At 44.6% G+C, this 25,006-nt stretch overlaps 1 protein-coding gene across 1 annotated transcript in view; it reads right to left on the minus strand.

Annotated features, from left to right (window-relative positions):
• Nucleotides 1-25,006, minus strand: part of PSMB2 (proteasome 20S subunit beta 2) — a 132,323-nt gene that overhangs the window by 45,614 nt on the left and 61,703 nt on the right. The gene's annotated exons all lie outside the window — the stretch shown is intronic.

The raw sequence follows: 25,006 nt of genomic DNA on the forward strand, positions 1-25,006 counted from the left end.
GTCCGTGTTCGCATGCCAAGACCGTTTACGTGTATACACGTACATACAACATGCACTCCAAACAAACCTAAAGGGGCAGAGGAGAGCATCCTCAGGTAGGAGGATGCCAGGGTACAAATATTGAATTGCAGGTGTTTTACATTATGGGGTTTTAAGAGATGGAACCTCAACACAATATAGAATGAAAACTACTAAAATACACAGATGCATACAATAAAATTGAGTAAGACTCTTAAGATGGCCCACAGGAGGGCAGATGCACAGAGGGGCATTAATTAGGAAGCAGTAAGAGACAGGAAGTCAGCTGTGAGAAATGGGGAAATGGAGACATAGGCAAGGAAGCAGGGGGGTTCTTGTAGTTTGAGAAAGGGTGTGAGAAACGAGGGGTGAGGAAACGGAGTGGAGTAGACAGAAAACGAACACAAAGGACATCTGTGCCATGCAATCCACATGGAGGAGAAGTTAGTAGATTGCGCAGTCCTATTCATTTTCAGGATGATGTGGTGTGAATGGATGCCAAGCAATACTTCACAAAGCCAGCCACTGCATTAAGGTGAACTCGCTGCTTCTAGACAATCCAGTGTGGTAGCAGTGCTGGGTCCCGAAACCCCAACAAGCGAGGCAGAGAAATCGTTCCCAAATCTGCGCGACTTCAAAATGACCAACACTGCCATCTGTGAGATGCTTGCGCATAAGTAAATGTGAAGGGGGATTCATTGAGCCAACACATGTGTGCAGTTCCCATGTCTGAATGTCTCCTTGCACACCACGCATCGGAGCATCTACTCAAGCTTGCACCGGGCTCAAGGGCAACTATAAGTGGAAACCATTTCCCCATCTCAGCCCCAAACAGGTGTACTTACTGTGCAATCCTCGTGACACAGCTACACTCCTAGTATTCAGAACCCCAGGTCTTCCTGTGCCGATTTGCTAGTATTCACGGAATCCCAGTTTTACTTATCTGCTAGGGTCCATGTCACCCCAGTTAAAGACAAGGTTTTTACTGAGCTTCAGAGCAGGCATCGAATCAGAGGAAAACAGGTTTTCCAGTATGCACATCTGTGCTGGAAAAAGGGTGTGTAAGACGCTTCGTACAGTACTTGAAAGTTGAGTTACAGAACCATCAGGTTCTGTTAAGTGCTGCACAGGTACGATTTGACCGACAACTTCTTAGATGATTCAGGGGAAATTTAAGTTAACAAAAGCAGTACAGCTCAAGTGAACACCACAGTTAATGTGCAATCGCAACAGAACTATCTGACCACAAAGCAATCTCCAGAAAGTCATTGAAGCAGGAATGTGTAGAACCAGGCAGGCCATCAGTTGCAAGCCAGCGTACCAACTTGTGAAACACGGGGTCCTGGTTATGGAACTTCCCAACCCCAGAAATGCATCAATACTGTGCACAGCCATATTTCAGACATGTGCTCATTTTGGAAATCACTCCAACACAACTATTACCATACATCTACCTGTAATAATACTGGAGTCCTAGCTCAATAACCACCAACCTTTGCTGACCATCTCGATGGATCCAAAGCAGCAGCTGGAACAGCAGCAGAATGCAGAAGGTAGTCAAATACCCTCACCTGGGTCACAAGAGATCCTTTACTCCCTTTAGTCAATGCCCTCAAGGCTAAACACTCGGAGGTGGACACCAGGTCCAAACAACAAATGGCCCCCATGTGCTGCCCCATACATTCAAAACATAATCATGGCTGCTACAACCGGCTCAAGCTTACACTCTACCACACTTCCACACTAACCAACTTAGTCCACAGATTTGTGCGAGGTGCCCACACACTGCACAATGCCACCATGACAAGTTCAGTGCCACTCAAAAAGAAGGGTTCAGCCTACCTCATTTTTAAGTCTTTCCTTAACCCTCACAGTTGCGACACAGCTCCATCATGCGGTCAACTCCCTTCCCTCGGTCTGGTTGCACCTAAAGAGTACTTTGTGCATAGTGGCCACCGTAATACCCAAACATACAAACCAGCATTCAGAGTCTGGTTCAATGGCCACAATGGAATGTTCCACCTCAGCCCAACTAAATCTAAAGCTTGGAGAAAGTAGTGTTCAAAAACATCTCCTACACCAACATTTTCTATAGAGCGCTGCCTTCACTAACTTGTTCCATGCCTGACAAAGCAAATAAAAACCATATACATGCTACTGCACAACTGTACCTCAGCTTGCGTTTTAAGTAGTCAATTGTATTGCCAATTATTCTATGCTCCCTTGATGGAGTAAAATGTGTACCGCGTGCTAAAAATTATACTGGTGTCCCACAGATCAAATCCTTCCAGAGAGCTTACTGCTGGATCCCTTTTAACATCTTTCCTGCATGAAAAACCTGTCAAGCATTTGCCTTGCTATTGCCCTCTTTTGAAGATACAATGAGTAAGCATGGTCCCCAGTTGACAATGCAAGGGATGTTCAGGTAGTGTGCAGACTGTATATGAAACTCGAAAATGGGCGTCGACATAGGGCGTGCCAGTAATGCTGTCCCTAGTGTGACGTCTACTGTACCCATGATCCCTCACGTGTGTAGGACCCCCTCAGATTGTATTTTTTCGGACATGAGGAAGCACGAGTACAGATAATCCAAGCAGATAGATAAGACTACAAGCATCCATGCGCCTTCTCTCAGAGGGGAGGAAGGGCAGGCGCATGTGAATCTAAGCAGATACAAGCATCAGAAATACGATTACGGTGAGTAATGTATCTCTTCTGAGGCTTGTGGAATCTGCTTGGATCACATGCTGTGCATAGATTAGCGAGCAGTGTTAGAAGAAGGAGGTGGGATGTGAGAAGGGTCATGAGCAAACAGGTGTCTTAGAACCCCTTGTCCCACTTGAGTATCTGTCTTGGCATGAGCAAAAGTGTGAATAGAGCTCCATGTAGCTGCTTTGCAAATGGTGTCAAGGGGTACATTTGCAATGAAAGCCAGAGTGGCCCCAGTGCCTCTTGTAGCGTGAGCTCTAGCTCTAGGCGTAAAAGGCAGAGTTTTTTCAGAAAAGGCGTAACATAGCTGGATACAATTGACTATCCACTTCGAGATGGCACCTTTAGAAACGCGATCTCCTCCTCTGCCTGTAGCTATGGAGACAAACAGTTGGTCTGTTTTTCTTCGCGGCCTGGTCTTGTCTACATAGTAGAGGACCGCTCTTCGCACATCTAGAGTGTGTAATTTCACCTCAGCAGAGCATTTGGGTTCTTGGAAGAAGGCCGGAAGCTCAATGGACTGGTTAACGTGGAATTTTTAAATGAACTTAGGTGAGAACCTAGGGTGTGTTCGTAGAACCAGTTTATCCTTATGAACAGTAAAGAAAGGATCCTGCACTGATTTCACTGACCCTTCTTATATAGATGTAATGGCCACCAAGAAGGAAGTTTTATAGGTCAGGTGTTTGAGACTGGCTTTATTCATGGGTTCGAATGGTGGGCCCATGAGCTTAGCAAGCACCACAGTAAGGTGCCATCCTGGTGGTGGGTTTGAAATTGGAGGGTGGAATCTCTTTACCCCCTTCCATGAAGGCTTTAACCACTGGTACTTTCCACCACGAAACCTTGTTATGGGAGGTGGTGTATGCTGACGGCGACGCCAGGTGTACCTTGAGTGAATTAAATACCAACCCTGCATCCAGCAGGTAGAGCATGTAGGTGACAATATTGGAAGGAGTGCAATCAACGGGGTTGATTTGCTTATTCTGGCACCAAATAACGAATCTCTTCCATTTATCAAAATAACAGTGCCTCGTGTTTGGTTTCCTATATTCCTTTAGGATGTCCATGCATCTCTGTGGTAGGTTGAGATGTCCAAACTCTGACTTCAGGAGCCATGCTGCTAAGTTCATTGAGCTGGGTTGAGGATGCACTGTTTGTTCTTCCTGCTGGGATAGTAGGTTGTGCCAGCACGGGAGTCTGATGGGTTCGCACACTGCTAGTCTGCGTAGGTGTGGGAACCACTGTTGCCTCGCCCACATGGGAGCAACTAGGATGAGCATCATCGATTCCCTGTGTATCTTGTTGACTTCCTTCCTCATGAGCGGGGTTGGTGGAAAAGCGTAGGCAAACGTCCCTGACCAGTTCATCCACAGGTCGTTCCCCTTGGAGTCTGGCTGGGGCAACCTGGATGCGAACCCTGTGCATTGCCTGTTTTTGCTTGTGGCGAATAGGTCTATAGTGGGGAAACCCCACTGTGAGAAGATGTCCTCTACGACCTCTGTGTAGACACCATTCGTGTTCTTCTGGGAGGGGGATCTCTGCTTAAAGCGTCTGCTAGTGAATTGAGATCCCCTGGAACATGTTGAGATGGCAGGTAAACGTTGCGAGTGCCCATGTCCAAATTCTCGGGGCAAGCCTTAACAGATTTGGCGAACGAGTCCCTCCCTGTTTATGTAAAAACATTGCTGTCGTGCTGTCCGTTAAGATCTTCACTGACAGGTTCATCAGGTGGGGTTCGAACGCTCGAAGCGCTCTGAAGACTGCCAGAAGCTCTAGCAGATTGATGTGATTCTTGGCCACTGTGTGAGACCAGAGACCCTGCGCTGTGTGGTGAAGGAGGTGTGCTCCCCACTCTGATCAGGAAGCGTCTGTAGTGACTACAGCCTTCATCTCCGGATCGAAAAAGGGTTTCCCCTTTCACAGGTTCTCCCTCGTCCACCAGTGAAGACTTTGTACAAGTGTTGGCGAAACAACCACTAGATCGTCCCACTGACCGCTTGCCCGAGACCATTGTTTCACCAACCATTCCTGCATGGGTCGCATGCGCAGGCGCCCGTGGGGAACCAGGTAAATGCATGACACAATTATGCCTAGCAAACGCATCGCTTTGCGCACCCTTATCTGACGACCGGGCTGATATTGAGGAATTTGCAGTAGTATATTCCGAATTCTTTCCTCTGACGGAAAGGCCAACACCTCTTGAGTGTTTAGGACAGCTCCTAGGAACTGTTTGGAGGCGCTTGGCACCAGGCTTGATTTTTTCTCATTGATAGAGAAACCCAATTCGAAGGAGGTTGATAGTTCTTTGGATGTTGGATCTGCAAATTACCGGGGTTTCCCCCGTGATAAGCCAGTCGTCCAGGTAAGGGTACACTGGGCTTGCCTCCCTGCGTAGATGTACTGCCGCCACCGCCAGTACCTTGGTGAATACCCTTGGAGCTGAGGCTATACTGAAGAGCAGCACCTTTAACTGGTAGTGCTGACTGTCCACCTTGAAGCGCAAGAATCTTCTGTGCGCTGGGAACATGGAAATATGAAAATAGGCATCTTTCATGTCCAATGTTGCCATGTAATCCCCTCTTTTTAGGAGGTGGATTACCTCTTGGAGAGTAGTCATGTGAAATTTTTGGGGCTTGACATACTGGTTTGCAGGGCATAAGTCTAATACTGAGCGCATTGTCAAAACGTTTTTTGGCACAAGGAAGTAAGTTGAATAAATACCCTTGTTTACCTGGTTGCCCGGGACGAGTTCTATCGCGTCCTTTGCGAGAAGATTGACGATTTCCTTGGAGGATCTTTTGGTGGTCCAGGGAATGTATCTTGTCGTGGAGGGTGGTTGCGGGGGCGCTCCAGTAGTTCGATGCAGTATCTAGCAGACACTGGACAGCACCCATCTATCCGATATGATCCCTTCCCATGCTTGGGTGAAGTTGGAAATACGCCCCCCTACTGGGGATGCGTGGGAAGGGACACTGAGCGGAACGTCACTGTTTTGCGGGAGGCGCACCGCCTCTGCCTGGGCTGCCTCTTCCTCTACCACAGTTCTTTTTATTACCTCTGCCGTAACTTTGGGTAGTCAGTTGGTTGCCACCCCATGATGTACCCTATCCCTGTGCGTAATTGGAGCCCCTCTGGGAATTTTGGCCGCGTGAGCGACAAAAAACACTATTCCCTCTTTGATTGGTGGGCTTGTCAATTGTCCCGGGGACTTCAGAGCATCGTACTCGTCTTTGGCAGTTTGCGTCCTCTACTGCTTTGCCAAACAAGACATTCGGTTCCACCGGCATGTCAATAAGGGTAGCCTGTGTCTCGGGTTTAAACCCCGACTGTCTTAGCCAAGCGAGCCTCAGAATGACAGTGCTCTCTTGCTATGAGCCGGCCTGCATTATCTGCAGTCAAAGGTAGTCTTCAAAATGCAACCGGACACGGCTCTATCCTCAGACGCGATTTGGCTAGCTGGCCCTTTAGTGGTTCTGGAGTGGAGTCAATGAGAGCAGCTACCTGCTCCCACTGGTGACAATTATAGCTTGCCAGCAGAGTAGTGGTATTGGGGATTCTTGCCTGGTAAGCGAAAGTGGAGGCCACCTTCCTTCCCAACCATACATTTTCTTGCTCTCCTTGTCTGGGGGAGCCTCAGATGAAGATGGAGGTGTCCCCGCTCTTTTTCTGGTGTTTGTGATTACCAATGAGTCGGGCCTAAATTGACCCCTGATGTAAAGTGGGTCTGACTGGGCGTCCCTGAACAACTTCTCAATTCTGGGGTTTACAGCCCTAGTGAGATTAGGGGTGAGAAGGGAAGGATCAATTCTTTGTGTTCTGTAGCTTTAGCCAAGACCTCATTTAGAAGGGGCTGGTTATTTATTGGTGAGTCAGTAACTTCCATATTGTAGACTTCTTCCTCATTCCCCTCCTCATCATCATCATCATCATCCTGGTCCTCGTCATCTCCATAATACTCGACCCCCGTTTGGCCATCCAGCATTTCTATTTCTGGGTCATCCTGATACTGTTGGTAAGGCTGGATGTAGTAAGGGTCTGAAGTCAGGCCCTGAGCTGGAGTACCAAACCGAGATTTCCTATTAGGAGGCTGAGGGTCCTTGGATCCTGAAGGAGTAGCATGGTCCGGGGTATAGCTAAGAAAATGCTATGGGTTTTTTTCATAAAAATTGGCTAAAGAAGACATTCTCCTCATTACCCCGTCTATGTCCTCAGTGCTCCATTCTTTGGAACTGGGGATGACAACCTCCTGTTGAGGTTCCTCTTGTAGTCCCATATCCTGAGAAGTGGGCGGGATGAGCCTGGGTGTAGTGACTGGGACAGGGGTCTTACATTGTCCTTATCCGACGACCTGTTTTTGTCCTTGTGTGCCTGGGGTGCCGAGGTTGAGTGTGATGGCTCTTTCTGCAGTTTGTCCCCTTTCCCATGAGTGGAAGAGTGTTTCCCTGATGGTTTGGTCTTTTCTGAATCTTTCGATGCCTGGCGTCGAGATTCGGGGGTACTGTCGCTCTCTTTCGAGTGTGCACGTCGGGACTTGGAGGAAGCCGCAGAACGGGCTGCCGGAGCAGCCTTCTGGTGTGGGGCTTGGGGTTGGAGGTCGGATTCGTCTGACGAACGTATCTCTGACTTTGGTGAGCGAGGCACTCTTGTCAACTGTGGACGGTTGCAGAGAGTCATGCGGCGATCTCGACCTGGAACGCCCAGAGGACACCGATTCCGTGGACCGCTCTCTTGTGCCTCTTTCTTCCGAGAACTCGACACATGTGTCGAGTCTCGGCTGGACTTAGTGTGTTTAGGTGTATTAGTAGTTTGGGTAGCGCTCGTGTCGCCGGGTGTGTTCCCCATAACGGCCCTGTCGTACAATCCTCTGAGGTCGGGGACTAGCGCTTGGGTGTCTTTTGACGCCCCTGTGCCCTCGCCGTCCGAAAGGGCGGCATCGCTGCCATCACTGAAGGCACCCACCGCTTCCATGGCCTCGAGCAGCATGGCGTGGTGGGCCCAACGCTTAGTGGAGCAGTCCTTGAGTGTTTTTGCTTTAAAAAGCTTGCACACACTGCAGTTCGCTTCGGGGTGGTCCCTCGGCAAGCAGAGATTACAGGTGGCGTGTTTGTCAACCCAAGGGTACTTGCGGTTGCACTTGGGGCAAAATTTAAATTGAGTACTCTCCATGTGTCACCTTAAGGCAGTGGGCTAGTGTATGTAGGAAATAATATGAGTGTTGAATATGTTCCCACCCCCCACTCTCCCTACTTGCAGGGCAGAGGCCTGCCGAGGCCCAAAGTCTGTCGTGCAGTCTCGACGGTTGGTTGTTCTTCGGACCAGCGCCGATCTTCGTTGTCTTGACGTGGGAGTGAAAGAACGGGGAAATTAATATTGATTTTTTGCAAAATGGCTGAAAGCCAGGGAACTCCGCACAATGCTTCCGACAAGTATGGCGGAAAAAAACAATCTGAGGGTCTTACACGCGTGAGGGATCATGGGTACAGTGGACGTCACACTAGGGATAGTTTACTGGCACGCCCCATGTCGACGCCCATTTTCGAGTTTCGAAAAACAAACTAATACTCCGCAGCTTCCACTAGATGTCGGCCTATGCAAGGCATGTGATCTAAGCAGATTCCACAAGCCTCAGAAGTAGATTTATGTATGCTTTTGGATCACAAACCTTTCACCATCAATACAAAAGCATACACAATTCATTTTCATATACGGATTATATAAAATCCAGAGTATAAAAACCAATTACATTCCACATAACAAAACAGAATATTAAAATATCAATTAAAAAGATCAAAACCAACCACCCAGAAATAATATTCTCTCATAGCTAGGTTGCAGTTCATTATCTCATTAAACAATTGGTCCTATTAGTTTTACTTTCATTTATCAAAGGTATTTAAAAAAAAACTTCTAAAAAAGTCTTAGGGGCTAAGATCAACGAGACGTTCACCAAACTGCACCAAGTGCAATGTTCTCAACTCAGTCAACCCTGTGAAAAATAGCAAAAGGTGCTGTAATGTCTCCATACTCTGCTTGCATGTCAGATCTTTTGCATCACCCAACCTCCTTGAGGCCAACATTTTCTTTGTTGGATAGAAGTTCATACGAAAGCACAGAAATTGGTTCCGCAACAGTAAAGACTGTTGCAGAACTTGATCAGGTGCTTTTCCAGCACATTGTATATTTTAAAATCGAAATTAAAATGATAGTGCAATTTATACATTTTTCTCATCCTGGCTTTGGATCAAGTCTTCCCTACATAGCTTAATTTTTGCAGCCAGCGGATTAGCTACAAATACTTCTTCCTTTGTGTCTAATTTCACAAGAATGTTATGACAAGCAGATTTCTAGTAATTCAGGATCCGCTTAGTAAAAATCCCTTTAATGTCTGGAAAGCAGATGGTACCTTGTCAGCTATGAATTTGAGCTGTAAGGATAGGGTTTTCCAAATTATCATTACATACAAAGAGAGGAGCCCCAACTCGTGTCAAAAAAACCTAAAATCGGGACTCCCTAAGGCAGTGAAAGAACTCCTAGAACATGCCCTCTAAAAGCGGCCATGTTCTCAATGTAAGTGCAAATGATGCATCGGCAGCATAGGTCAATATCGACAACTTTCATCTTATACAAGTTTTAAAACGGGAAGCAAAGAATATCGATAGTGCCTCAATAGAGAATACCCATGGACAGACGCCTTTACCCTTGGGACCTTCTCTCGTGGAGCGAGAATCTAACTAGAATTCAAACACATTCCCAAGTACGTGAAGGTCTCCACCTTCTCCAAGGACTCTTGGTCAAACGCCATTCAAAGGCAATCTTTTGCTTGCCCTGTGGGGGTTGAAGGATCCAGACGCTCAACTTTGATGCATTTATTGTCAATCCATTCAATTCAATGCACACTTGAAGCAAATTGAGTTGGTGCTGTAAGCCAATGGGTGTCTGATCGAGAAGGACCAGATCATCTGCATTAAGCATCCATCCCAAAGCGTCAAAAGTCTTGGCAGGGAAAAAAAAAAAAAATGTGCTCTTCTCAAAGTGTCTCCCAAGTCTGAAATAAACAGATTGAACAGAGCTGGCGCTAAGTGACATCCCTGCTACAGGCCCATAAAAGTTCTTATTGTTCTACATAGGCGTCCAGCTAGGTTCAATCTGAATCTCAATGAGGTTGGAGATTATAACGCGTTAATGGCCTGCAGCAAGTCAGTAGGGCTTCCTGACTCAACAATTTAAAACCATAAGGAGGTACCCATCCAGTCTGTCAAACACTTGGGCTACGTCTATGAACGCCAAATACAACCTTGAGTTCTTTTTAAGCATTGACTTTTTCATGATAGTAAGAACACATTCAAGCTCGTTCCCACTCTAACAAAACCAGACTGGCGGATATCATAGCTACTAGAGGGCTTCACCCAAAGACCATCCAAGATCAATGGGGCAAATATCTTACCCACTACATCCAAAAATGGCAAAAGGGGGCTAGTTCCGTGGACCAGAACTATTGCCAGTTTTAAAAATTGGGACGATGGGCGATTTAAGGTTTGAGGGACCTTCCTTATCTTCATTACCTGTCCAACCCTGTTTCTTCTTTGAGCACAGCATTCGTCAAACCGACTGGGCCGGGTGCTCTGTTACTAGTTTTCTTTATAAGAGCCATAATAGTTCCTTTTCAATTGACCACTCTGTAGGTATAGTTTTCCCCAACTATTTAGTTACTTTTGAAGCAGGACAGAAAGACTTTCAAAATGATCTACCCAGATGTTTCCAGATTTCCCCGATATGTTTCTTGCAAATCAATTTTACATGCTTTTAGCATCGTGCAAAAGCATCAAGGCCTATATATATATATATATATATATTTTTTTTTTTTTTTACAAACATCGAACATCTCCAACCCTTGTAGAGCTTTAGTTTGATATCAGCTTTAAGCCATTTTCTTTCCTCTACTAACTCTTGGTCAAACGCACGTTTATGCCAGAAGGTCCGTTTACCCTCCTTTGCACAGACCTCTGTAAATTCTAACAAAATTGACAAGTAGTGAAGTACTCTTTAGATATTTTGACCCTTCCAATCACTTATATGGTCATTATATCGCTCTTTAAGCAATCTCATCTCTTTAAGCTTCATCCTAAATTGGTTCCTTACTTCAGAGTCTTCTACCTGCTTCCTGTAAAATACCTCAAGCATCTCCAGAGTTGCCCACTTCAATTTTAAGTAATTATGATTGCTAGTGGAAGATGTAATTATCTTGAGACCAAAGGAAGTATGTTACTTGAAACAAACATGCAATCCAAGATTCCAAAATGGGTTCCCCTGGACCAAGTTGGTCTCCCTTCACCTGACAGTTTAGTAGGTGAAGATCCCCAAGGTTAGTTTCTCTTAACCATAATCGCCCTCTTTTCTCTGAGGGCTTAGAGGAAGATCTCTCTTCACCCAACGCGTGACACTTTATCCATTCAGATGATGTTTAAATCATCAGAAATCAACCATGTTTCCATAGCACTCATCAATTTCATAACACAATTGTCAAATTTCCTGATGCCCATAGCTGCCAGATTCCAATACAGGTTAAGCACTACAAACAAAATCCAACCCAAAAGATTGCGTGTCCCAACGAATGATGGCCATCTGGATATAGGGGTTGGAGTTTTGGAGCTCCAGAATTCCTAGTCCCATTCCACTTCTAAGGCCTAACATGAAACTTGACGCAGATCTTCCTTTAATGCCGTTAATAGCCAGTTTTAAATAAATGTAATAACCATCCAAAGTCGGGGTGGTACACCACCAGGTCTTATGTAAACAGAGGATGTCAAAGTCCTCCAACTTCAATTGCTCCTTTCTAAACAGGCGAGAGAAGCCCAGCATATTCCAGGATCCTATTGTTATGCACTTAGTGGTTACATCCTCCAGTTAATCTCCTTTTTTCCAACAGCAGAGCCTCTGCCAACCAAGCCACCTCCTAAAGTGCATGGTCCTCAGCTTCCTGCTGCATTACAATTCTCCTTTCCAACACACCCTTCCCTCCAAAGGAAACACTAAACGGGGTTCTCAAAGAAACTGGTCTTCCCGTCTTTTACTGAGTCACCCACCAGGTCATCACAGTTTACCCGCCCCAAGATTTCTACTAAGTCAAGGCCCAAAGGTAGCAGACACGGGGCGGTCTCTAGTAGTGTTTTCTTAATCAAATTAGAATTTAATTTAACCAAACACCCAATCAAGTTGGGAGTCACTAAAACCTCTGCAAGTTTTATGTCGCTTGAGCAACTTGCCCTCAAGCTTTGGATGTAATGAAATAACGAGGACATAGCTACGATTCATGGTCAAGCCATCAGCCACATACAGCAGTCTTTCTAGCAATATACATGTGTCAAGCCCATTTCTTTAGTTTAATAATTTGTATTGCTATATTGGTACTAAAATAAGAAATCAGTAATATACATTCTGAAATAATTCCAGAAACATAGCTATAGTGAAGAAAGCAAATTTAAAATATACAAAAGATTTCAAAAGATTTGTTATGAGACTAACAGTACTAAGAAATATATAATAAGTAGTATATGACCCAATACATAAAAGGGGGACGAAGATTAGGCAGACAAGATAAGGAAAGGACAGTAGGTTGGGGCGCGGGGGAATACAAATCCTGGTCATAAGTAAACGTATCATGCTAACTAATCATTAAAGACATTTGAATCCTGTGGAACGAACAGAAGAATTCTACCATAAGTTACGATCATTTGTGTGCATTTTTTCAATTAGTAGCAATTAGATGAAAGGTAACAAAGATGAGAAAGTAAAATTAAATCTGGCATGGAAATAGACGCCATGTAACAATTGACTGATGGACCAATCATCAAGTTGCATAAAGATGGAGGTTCTTGAAAAGTACACATCTTTTGCACTCATTCCAGATTGCCTTCCCAAAAAGAGAAGACCTATTTACAAACAAAATGGAATGTATAAAATCAGCAAGGGAGGATTGAGAAGACCAGCAAACAGTTAATTTTGACATTTTTGCAATCCTGGAAGGTGTCAGGTATGCTCTCTGTAATATAAAGTCGTGCAACTGTTAAATTTGCCACGATTGATGTGGAGAAGCATGGTTTCCAGATTATATTGAAGTGTCAGAAGATCTACGCATATCCCAATCCCATTGCTGGTAGATTTTAGACAAGGAAATTCTATCTTCATACGGTTGCTTAATTAAGAAGTATAATTCAGATGCTTTGATGGAGGGGGAGGAGGGTGTGTAAAATTGATTATAAATATTTGGAGGGGATATGACAAAAGGAAGGGATAGCTTTAGTAACTAAAGTAGTAAGGGTTATGTACATTTTATAATCTGTGCCATTAAGATTAAATTGTATACATAACTGAGGGAATGATCTAGGTAAATTATTTTGAATTAAATGTGAAACAAGAAACTCCTGCTGAATACCATTTTAGTAAAACTTCTTGTTTGGGTCTAAACGGGAAGGATTTAATGAACCATAAAAAGGTGTTTGATGCATCTTGTGAAAAGATTTCCATGCGTTTTAAAAGAGAAGTAAATGTTTTTTTATGGCTGGCCATGAGGATGTTTGAAGAAAATGAGACAATGAAAAGGGGGCAATTTGATTCTAAACTGACCCAGAAAGGTGCATTAAGCCAAGACAGGTTCACTAGATTGAAATATATTAAATATATGAGTAAGAAGGATTACTGATATTTTGTAAAATCAGGAAGTCTGACTCCACTAATATTTGTTGAATTTAATCTTGAGAAATGTTGCGGGTTTTATTGTTCCAAAGAAACCAAAGAAAGTTAGACAAGCATTTATCTATTTGTTTGAAGAATGTTGCTGAAAATAATATCAGAATCATGAATATTCAGAATCATGAATATATAATAGAGAAGAATGGGTTCTTGGGTCATTTTGATGGACTCAAGACGACCTGGCCTACAGGAACAAGGGAGACCAATGGTTTATAGAGGAATTTATTTTATCTATAATACTGTTTTGATTTAAGGTGAAGGTAGAGGATCTCTCTTTGGCAATAAGAATGTGCAGATATTTAATAGATGTGGAAGACCATTTCATGCCATAAAGAGGGGTATCCGCCACGATGTAAGAATTGGTTTGAGGAAGGATTTCTGATTCATCATACATTTAATTTATAACCAGAGACGCTAAAACATTGTTTAATAAACACATTAGCGTAAGAATAGAGGAGGCTGGATTAAACAAAGAAGAATATAAATCGGCATAGGCGGAATATGTAATGGGGATACCATTTATAATACCTCTTATATTGTCGGTAGTCATGATATTTTGTAGGAGGGCAGGGTCTAGGGCTAAATGTACAATGAGGGGGGCAGAACAGGTACCAAGAGAGATGGGCACCGATTCAGAAAGATAATTATTGATGGTAGTCTAGTGGAAGGGGTAGAGTATAAAAGCAAAAATAATGTAATAAATGTACGATTAAAACCATGCTATACTACGAATTTAAACAAAGGGTCAGGAAACGAACAATTTTTCTGCATCTAATGCAAGTACGATGACGGGATGTCAACATTTTTGTGCCTGGGAGAGAACATCTGGTATCAGAGGAAGCCAGCCTTCCTTTAACAAAACCAGATTGATTTATGTTTTGTATTTTAGGAATAATATCATTAAATCTATTAGCAATCACTTTGGCCAAGATTTTTGATTGAGTTCATTAATGAAATGGCTGATAGTTAGTCACATCTGAGGGATCCTTGTCTGGCTTAGGAAATAATAACGCTTCTGCAAAAGACACAGAATTATGTCCTATGAAAAAATAATTCTAGGAGTTTGGAAGAGAGCAGATCTGAAAGGGATCGATAAAATTCAATAGGGAATGCACTGGGTCTCAGTGCCTTTCCAAATTCGAGATTTAAAATGGCTTTTTGAATTTCTTCTAACGAAACGGGAGAATCAAGAAATTATAAATCTAATGATTGATCATTAATTTTCTTATTTTGATGCAAAAAGTTACGAATGTCTTCAATGAGAATAATCTGATCCGGTGTATAATGTTTGGAATAAAAGCTATATCTTGGAGCTTGACCATAGACGTAATAATAGATTTCTCTTTTAAGATAAGTCATCAATGTTCCATATTTGTTCTATCCTACATAAAATGTACTTTTACTTCTTAAGGATGAGCACACACTATTTCTATTATATTTATTAAACGTTTTGAGATTAGCAATTTAAGAGTTTCATTATATGATTAAATAGGACATTTCAAGAGACTTGACTGATCATAGTGATAATTTTTCATTTTGCCCCTTTTTAAAAATGACATATTGAATGATGAAACCATGCAAGTTGCCTTAAATGCGCCCCAATTGTTGGAATAGAGGCGTCAAGTAGATTATTGTTAGTGAAGAAGTCAAAGAAATATTGAACTTGTTTTGGAAAAGATTAATCATTTGGTAAAAAGGGAGTGGCTTTCCATCTAAGAGGGGCATTACGTTGGGGTAACCATTGAAGAAAGTGCAAACCGTAGCATGATCTGAAATAACAATCGGGCCAATTTAGGTGAAGAATATTAGAGCGTAATGTTGAATTAAAAAATAAATGTGGTTTAATCTGGATAATGATTTTTGGAGGGGGAGAAAAGAAGGTACATGCTTTTGTATCAGGATGACAAGCTCCAAGTATCCATTAGGGATAGATCATGAATGAAATTAATAAACTGCAAATGCGATTTAGAATTAGTAAATTTGGTATTGGATTTACAGTCTAGGATGAAATCACAAATTTGGTTGCAATCTCCATAAGTAATAGGACGATCAAAATATTTACTGAATAAAATTTGTTTCACAAATTTTCCAGAACATTGGATCAGGGGCGTTCGGTGCATAAATGTTGAGAATAGTGACCAATAGGTTAATAATAGCGTCAATTATGGATCAATGACCAGAGAGTCATGCTGTTCACCAATTACTTGACAGGAAGTTATTTTGTGAATTAGAATACCAACTCCCACCCACCCCCCACAACAGCTGGTGCATAAAAAGCATGTTTAGCCCATAACTTCACTAATTGTTTTCTTCATTTGAATCTAAGTGAGTTTCTTGGATGCATGCAACATGACTCTGTCCTATGCGATTATAAATTTTTTGTCTTTTAAATCGGATTATTTAAACCTTTAATACTCCATAATACCTTGATACTCACAGTAAAGAATAGGCTACATGATTATTAAGGACCTACCTGAAGTGATCTAGAGTAACGGAGAAAGTTTGAAAAGGGACATTGGCATATGGAAGTGTAAAACATTGTGCTGGAGATACTCCAGAATGCAATTAACTAGTATGGAGGATAAAAACAGAAGGAAAGGGGCGACCGCATCGAAAATAAAGATAAAGTATTGACAAAAAATGTACCTAAAAATGGAAAAATCCAACGGGGCTGCAATCGGGGAAAACAAGACAGTCTCCGGAAGGCCCATGAGCTCAAACAGAGCAATTCAGTATGAGGCAGTCGGGCAATTAACAGAATTATGAAAGGCGAAAAAGGAATATTAGCAAGTTAAAGACTGAAGAAAAATCGTCAATTTGTTGTAATCTCCACTACTCTGCCAGGTCAATCTGTTTTATAGGAGATTGAGATTTGTCTCTACGTTTGTGGGAAGCATCAAATTAACTTGATTTATTATGATCCGATCTATTGCCAGATAAGTGAGATTTCTCGGTTTTATACTTGTTATGCAAATAAGTTATGAGGAGATAGTGACTCATCAGAACACTAAGCCGTTGAAGATGCAGATGGCTGCAGGATGTCCATCTCTGAAGATTAATAAGAGCTTGTAATTCATCAGGGTATTGGTATTCTTTGGTGGCTCCTTGTGGAGGTGTGATAATCATTCTAGCTGGTTCCAGAAAGCTGTACTTGATTAGATTTTTTAATGCAGGTCTCATGTCCAAAAATAGATTCCTTTTATCCTGAGTAGCTTTGGAATAGACTGCGGAGAAGAACACTTTATTGCCTTGAAAAGTTAGGGAAAGTGACTTTTTTGTAGCTGGGAGAATGCGTCTAGCTTGCTGGTGTCGCACTAAACAGGCACAGTCTTGGTGAAACGCCGTTTGTGGTAAAGTGTGGTCTAATTCGGTGTGCCCTTCGGAACTCCAGTGGGGGAGAGAAGGAATTGAATGGCATTATTTTGTGCCGAGTATTCCGGAACACCATACATTCCAATATTGTCCCTCCCGTTCCGATCCTCTAAGTTAGAGACCTCAGTTTCTGAATTAAAAAGTTTAAACTGCATTTGGTCAAGACTTTCTAACCTGTCCTCAGACAAGGATACCCGCTCTTCCATTTCAGATAGTCTAGACTTAATTGTAGTGATACGATTCCTAAAAGCATTAAATCCTTCTTGAAGGGATAGGGATCCATTTTCTAAAATTGAAATGGGAGACTGTATAGAGGTGAGCTCCATTAAACAATGGCCATGCCTTTGTTGATGCTCGATAGGTCTTCTGAGGAACTGGATAAGGATTGACCAGCCATTTCTGATAAAGATTGTTGTATATGGCTTTTGGTGTACATAGAGACAGCTGAAAATGTTAATATTCCTGTGCTTGGTTGAGACAATTGAGGAGGAGACTATAATTCAAAATATATAAAATCAGCACACTGACTCTTTGGTGTTTAATCTTAAAATTGTTGAAAAGGCTTCCAAATATACAATTGTCTTTTACAAATGTAATGCATTCAAATGTTTGTGTGGGTACAAATGTTGTGGCAGAAATGAAGGCTGAAGAAAAAATAAGAAAAATGACTAATTTCCTTGAAGCGTACTGGATGGCAGCAGAGAGTAGTCCAAGAGGGAGAGAGGAACCACAGTCTCACGTACTGCGTCGGCCGATCTCCTCAGCTGACACTGCTTTCAGAAAAAGGAAGAGCCGCTCCGTCGGATGTCACCACACACAATGAGGACATGCTCATCGGGCAACGCACCTTAAATCAAGCCGCTACTGCAACACTACTCCGGATCAATCCGAAGTTACATGGTGGGCTCCTGCCTCCTGTTCTGAACATCTACGCTACACCTCATTTAATCAAACGGCAAACGGGCTCTGAAGCATGTCGGGAGGAACGTCTCACAACATTAATCCAGAGAGGTAATTACATCACCGGAGGGCAGTTCATCCAAACAGTATCATTTCGTAATGCCAATTTGTGATATATTACAAAGGTTTAAGAATGTAATTAAGCTCCTTTGAGTGAGATAACTGCCTACACGTCCATCTCGTCAGCATGTTAGCCATGCCCCCTTGCCAAGTCCATCTTTAAACTCATTACACTCGGATAACTATTTAGCGTCCGAGCAAATCAAAGAAGACCTGAGACAGTTTCCATTGGTCTCCAACTTGTGTTTTGCATCAGACGCTAGACTTTTTTTGTTCCAAAGTCTGGACAATCTTTTTCCCGTACTTCCTAAGGTATCATAACGGGATCCTCTAGACGCAGATCACCAGCAGATCTTCCCCATAGTTAGCAAAGTTTGGACTTCGCAAACTCTGTTGCTCCAAAGTTCTTTGATGCAGTCTCTCCAAATTATCTTCAATAGATTAGACAGACAAGTCAATGAGCTAGTCCATAAGTTCTTCTTGCGGGCTACATGCGTCCGACTATGTAAGGCCTTACATGTACCATGGACCTGCAGAACGGGTTCGGACTGGGCTTTCACCAGCATGTTTTTACAGTCTTTCAAGTCAGACTTCGACAGGCCTGCCAAGCTGAGTGGAAAATCCAAACTATGGAAAAATGTCATTGAATGGCAAGATTTACACTTTTTACCTTGACCCAAGTTCTTAGACGACTTTTGCTGCAAATCAGAGCTCCTTGTTTTTTTTTTCCCATTTCTGTGTAAATATGACAATGCATTACTTACCGTAAAAGCATTTCTGATTGTTGTAGCTGCTTAGATTCACATGCTGCGCATAGTGCGACATCCAGTGGTCACTGCGGAGTATTGCATTTTGTTTTTCGTAGTCGAAAAAGGGGACGGCGACAAGACGTGTCTGTAACACAATCCCTATAGTGACGTGAGGTGTACCCACAATCCCTCATGCGTCGAGGTCCCTCTGTTTGTATTTTTTCTGCCCTGAGGGAGCCTTCTAGACGTGAGTGAGTACAGAAAAGAGAAATATAAGATATAAAAAGATGTCTATGTTCCTTCCATCGGAGCGGGGAGGAAGGGTGGGCGCATGTGAATCTAAGCAGATACAACCATCAGAAATGCTTTTACGGTAAGTAATGCATTGTCTTGTTAATCTGCTTAGAATCACATGCTGTGCATAGACTAGCGAGCAGTACCCGGAGTTGGAGGTGGGTTGTGAGAAGCAACAGTAGAGAAAAGATGCCTTAATACTGCCTGTCCCACCTGGGAATCAGATCTAGAGTGAGCATCTAGACAGTGCTTTGTAAAGGTGTGTACAGAACTCCAGGTTGCCGCTTTGCAAATGGACTTGAGGGGAACATTTGCAATGAATGCTATGGATGCCCCAGTGCCTCGAGTAGAGTGCTCTTGGCTTGAAGGTTAGTTCTCTCTTAGCAAGAGAGAAACTGAGAGTGATGCATTGAACAATCCATCTAGATATAGTGGACTTTGAGACTGCATCCCCTTCTCTTCCTGCTGCCACCGAGACAAATAACTGATTAGTCTTTCTTAGTGGTCTAGGTCTTTCCATATAAAACATGACAGCTCTGCACACGTCAAGTGTATGCAGGCTTTTTTCTCCCAAATTTGAAGGGTTTTCAAAGAACGTTGGTAGTTCTATTGACTGGTTGACATGGAATTTCGGTGCAAACCTCGGGTGTGTGCGTAGAACCACTTTATCTTTGTGAACTGTTACAAAGGGGTCTAGAACAGAAAGAGCCTGTAATTCACTTACTCTCCTAATGGAGGTGATCGCTATTAGGAAAGCAGTCTTAAGAGTGAGGTCCTTAAGAGTTCCCTTGTGCATGGGTTCAAAGGGTGAGCCCATGAGCCTGGTAAGTACCACATTTAGGTCCCAGCCGAGAGCTGGGTTTGCTATCGGAGGGTGTATTCTCTTTACCCCCTCCATGAAGGCTTTGATAACTGGGACTTTCCACCATGACACTTTAAGTTGGGAGGTGGTGTATGCAGAAAGTGCCGCTAGGTGGACTTTAATAGAATTGAACACTAGACCTGAGTCCAGTAAATGGGTCAGGTACAGAACAATGTGCGTGGGAGAGCAGTCAACCGGGTTGATGCTTCTTCCTCTACACCAGATGACAAATCTCTTCCATTTGCTAGAATAACAGTGACGAGTGTTAGGCTTTCTAGCCTCCCTGAGGATGTCCATGCATCTCTGCGGGAGCTGTAAATGTCCAAATTCTATGATCTCAGGAGCCAGGCTGCTAAGTTCATGTTCTGGGGGCATGGATAGAGAGTCCTGCCCTTGTCTTGTGACAGCATGTTGTACGGGCAGGGAAGTTTCACTGGAGGAGATGGAGACATCTCCATCAAGTGAGCGAACCATGGCTGCCAGGCCCACACATAGGGGCTACTAGTATCATGGTAACTCGTTCCTGGTGCATCTTGTGCACAATCTTGTTGAGAAGGGGAGTCGGGTGGGGGGGGGCGGCGTAAACAAATTTCCCTGACCATGGAATCGATAGACCGTTCCCCTTGGACTGGTTCTGGGGGTACCTGGAGGCGTAATCTTGGCATTGTGAGTTCTCCAGAGTTGCGAACAGGTCTATTTCTGGGAATCCCCATTGTGTGAAAACGTCGAAGACGATGTCTTCGTGTAACCGCCATTCGTTGAGGGCAGAGGGAAGTCTCTGCTGAGTTCGTCTGCTAGCAGATTGAGTTCCCCTGGTACATGATGTGACAGTAGGAACATGTGTTTGAGAGCCCACTTCCAGATGTTCTGGGAGAGCTTGGACAGTCCTGGAGAGTGAGGGCCCCCTTGCTTGTTGAGGTAGTACATCGCTGTGGTGCTGTCCGTGAGGACCATCACTGTCTTCCCTTGTAGGTGTGCCTGGAAGGCTTTTAGTGCCTTGAACACAGCCAGTAGCTCCAGTAAGTTTATGTGCTTGGATGCTGCGTTCGGAGTCCACACTCCGTGAGCAGTCTGATGGGATAGGTGAGCCCCCCCCCATCCTGTGAGGGATGTGTCTGTGGTTAGAGTGGCTTCCACAGCGGGGTGGCGAATGGTTTCCCTATTACCAGGTTTTCCTTCGACCACCACCGTAGCGAGAGAACAAAGTCCTGCGAGACCACCACTAGATCGTCCCATTGTCCGCTGGCCTGACACCACTGGCTGTTGAGCCACTCTTGCATTGGGTGCATGCGCAGGCGCGCGTGAGGTACCAAATACATGACGCCATCATTCCTAGCAAGCGCATTGCTCTGCGTACCGTCACCTCTCGACCTGCCACATATTGAGGGATCTGAAACAGCATGTTTTGGACCCTCTCGTTGGAGGGGAAGACGAGGCCGTCCTTTGTTCGAATTAGAGCCCCATAGGAATGGTTTGATCTGGCTGGGGTCTAAGCTGGACTTCTTCTCGTTGATGGAGAGGCCCAGTTGGAACAAAAGGTCTACAGTCTTTTGGGTATTTGAGAAGCATGTTTCGTAAGAATCCCCTGTTATAAGCCAATCGTCGAGGTAAGGGTATACTGGGATTGACAACCTGCGCAGGTGCGCCACTGCCAGTACTTTCGTGAATATCCTCGGAGCTGATGCTATGCCGAAGGGTAGCACTCTGAACTGGTAGTGTTTGCCCTCTATCATGAACCTGAGGTATTTCCTGTGCGCTGGCAACATTAAAATATGAAAGTATGCTTTTTTCATGTCCAGTGTTGTCATGTAATCTCCTTGTGATAGCAGGGGGATCACTTCCTGTAAGGTCACCATACGAAACTTTTGACGTTTGACAAATTTTTTCGCTAGGTGCAGATCTAGTACAGTGCGCATGGTTAAGTCCTTTTTGGGTACAAGGAAGTACACTGAATAAATACCTTCCGAGGCACGACCTCTATGGCCCCTTTTTCCAGTAGCTGTTCCACTTCTTGCAGAAGGATGGCGAGCTGTTATGGTGTCATGAGTCGTCCCCTCGGGGGTCTGTACGTTGGGGAACTGTTGAATTCTACACAGTAGTCACGGGCTATGGTTGATAGTACCCAGCGGTCTGATGTTATTCCCTCCCATACTGGAAGAAAGGATGTTAATCGGCCCCCAACCGGCGATGCATGGGAGGGCACCTGAATCTTGAGTCATTTGGTGTTGGTGGCTTGGGACCCACTGGGTGTGGAACCCCGACCTCTCCCTTTGCCACGGCGTGGTCCTCTCTGGTTGTATTGTCCACTGGTACCTTGGTTAGAGGACCAGTTGTTTGCAGAGTACTACTGCTGCTGATTTTGCAGCTGGCGTTGGCCTCGAAAAAAGTGCCTATTGCCATAGCCACGTCTGTTAGGAGGCCTAGAAATCTGGTCTAGGGTTTTGATGGTGTCAAACGCTTTCTTTGCCGTTTCTAGTGCCTCATCAACCGCCTTCCCAAAGAGGTTGGCATCTTCTATAAGCTTGTTGATTAGAGATGGTTGTGTTTCAGGTTTAAACCCCGAATTACGCAGCCAGGCATGGCGAGGAGTATTCCTTGGACTAGGGAACGGCCAGCCGTTTCTGCAGCATCCAGAGTGTTTTTCACGATGCTTTGGTTGACTAGGGTCCCTTCAGTAATCGTGGCCAGAAGCCGTGTACGTAGGGGTTCTGGCACCTCCTCGATGTCCTTACGTAGCTTGCTCCATTGTGCATCTGCGTAACTTGCTAGCAAGGAGTTGTTTGCAATCCTTGCGGAAAAAGCAGCAGAGGCTGTGATCCCCTTCCCTAGGGCATACCATTTTTTCCCCTCTTTATCTGGTGGTGCCTCGCTGGTTGACAGCGGGACTCCTGCTCTTTTCCTTGCATTTGTCACCACTAGGGAGTCTGGTACAGAGTGGCCCCTGACGTACAACGGGTCTGAAGGCGAGGGACTGAATAGTTTTTCTATCCTCGGGTTGACCCCTCTGACCAACGCGGGGGTAGATAGTGAAGGGATAATTTGTCTCCTTATAGAGACGAGGAGAAGAACCGTTTGGCTGACAGGGGGTTTCTCTTTGATTACCTTCTCCACAAAGTCAATGTCAGGAGAAATCTCCCCAGTGTCCATTTCGAAATGCGCTGCTGCCTTGCGTAGTAGTGCATTAAATGTAGGTTGATCGTCTATAGGTGACGTGTTCCTATTAGGTGAGTCCTTGGGAGGGGACAGGTTTAGGGTCAGGGTCCGAAAACGCTGATGGGGACTGCCAGGGCTGTGAAGCACCTTCTCTGGGTCTTGTGCATGTGATTCTAAGCAGATTAACAAACATCAGAAACAATCTCTTTGGAAGGTCTCAAGATCATTGTTGGTTTTAGATGGTTTATCAGTTCTTCCACAACCACAGATCCACCCAAAGGCATTTCCTCCAGATCAACATGTACACTTATAGTCGCTAGAATAGGAGCTGGCACGTTGGACTCCACTCGATTACTATCGGCCAGGACCTCGTTACAGTTGGGATCTGAGCGAAATTAACGCCCATAACCCGAACCTTCTCAACAATGTTGGGCTCCACCAACACTCTGCTGGTTGGTGTATTAAGTTCATTGGGTTGCTAGTTTCACTTGTTCCCATATTTTTCAGTGACACTGATGGATCCCATAATAAACGAAAGGGCTTGCTTGGAATCAACACCCGCTGAACTAGTGCTTGGGCATGGTTATAATCCTTTGCACTGCAGTAATAAACCCTTCAATGAAAATCATCCTGGAGTGAAGAATTGCCAACAATGTGGCATGATCTTTTAGATTGTCATTCATGGATTCATATAACTAAGAACGGAGCCAACGTGATGGTCAATGCTGACCTATTAAAGTTCTCTACTAAAGAGGTTGTGGGTCCCCCCTAGGATGGCCCATAGATGGTCTTTGTGAAAGTTCAGGAGCAGAACATTTCACTGATAGTGAATTAGATGAACTTCCAGAACTTCTCGAAATTCTAGAGGGACCCGGACGTCCAACACAGGCTCTAAGGACCCTCTCTGTGTTGGCAATACACAAGTGGAGGTTCTCATTGTTGCATGATGGAGTGTAGGGTTCTCAATCGGAATGTAACCGGGCACTATTCAGATTTGATTCTTCGATGACTCCACCTCCCTTTCATTCACTATATCAGTAATGCAGGCAATGTTACATATTAACAATTCTGCCAGGTTAGACTCAGAGCAGCCGATTTTGCCAGCAAGATCAATGCGCAAGGTGGAGGCTGGCAGATTAAACTGTGAGAACGACTAATATTGAGTGGTGTTGAGTGACTCAGGTCCGCAGAGCACGCTGCTCGATGCACGTAGACCATGTGCTATGCATTGACGTCTGACGTCGCTGTAATTAAAACCTGCGTGCTGAACCATCTGCGGATAAGTCTGCACCGGCCAAGGGCGCAGTGTTGCATGCCGCAGGTGTTAGGCACTGCTGAACTCGACCTCCACATACCTAGCATTCTCGGCCGGACCCCATCACTGTGGTCTTGCAACAACCTTAAGCAGATCCGAGACCGGCAACAGCCCCTACCTCAAGAGCCCCCACAGCACCCTCCATGCAAGTCCAGCCAGACTCCAGGGACTCCTGCTACATTTGGACCGCAGGTAAGTGCCTTGGTGCCTCTGCCCTACCCACACCCTGCTGCTCCCCCAACGCACATCTAGGCCAACCCCGCCTATTCCTGCCCCCCCCAAAACAGCCTGACGCCTTCGGCTATGCCCCCTCCGATCCTTATGATGAATAGGTACCTCGGGCTACGCACATAGCTCACCGTGTGCGTCCCGCACCACGCTCCTCAACCCCTCCACCCACTGTAGACTCGCCGATATGACCACGAAACTTGAAATCTCTGCTTCTGCTATTGCTACACCCCCTCCAAGAAATGGGTTCCTCGACTGTGCATACACAGTTCAACCCACGTCTCCCTCTATATTCCCCAGCCATTGCGACCTATGAAAACGAGCATGCCCGCCAGACCAATCCGTAAGACTATCAACTGCACGCTAATCAACACAAGATCTGTCCCGGCCCAAGCAGCTGAAATCCTTGACCTTATAACGTCTAATAACCTCGCCTTACTGCCCATTACTGAAACCTGGCTCCACCCTGCTGCAGGCCCAGCCCTTTCCATCGCCATCCCTGCGGGCTACGCCATCCTAAGATGTGACAGATCC

This window comes from Ambystoma mexicanum, chromosome 11 (assembly GCF_040938575.1).
Source record: "Ambystoma mexicanum isolate Mex_15411 chromosome 11, UKY_AmexF1_1, whole genome shotgun sequence".
Lineage (NCBI taxonomy): Eukaryota > Metazoa > Chordata > Amphibia > Caudata > Ambystomatidae > Ambystoma > Ambystoma mexicanum.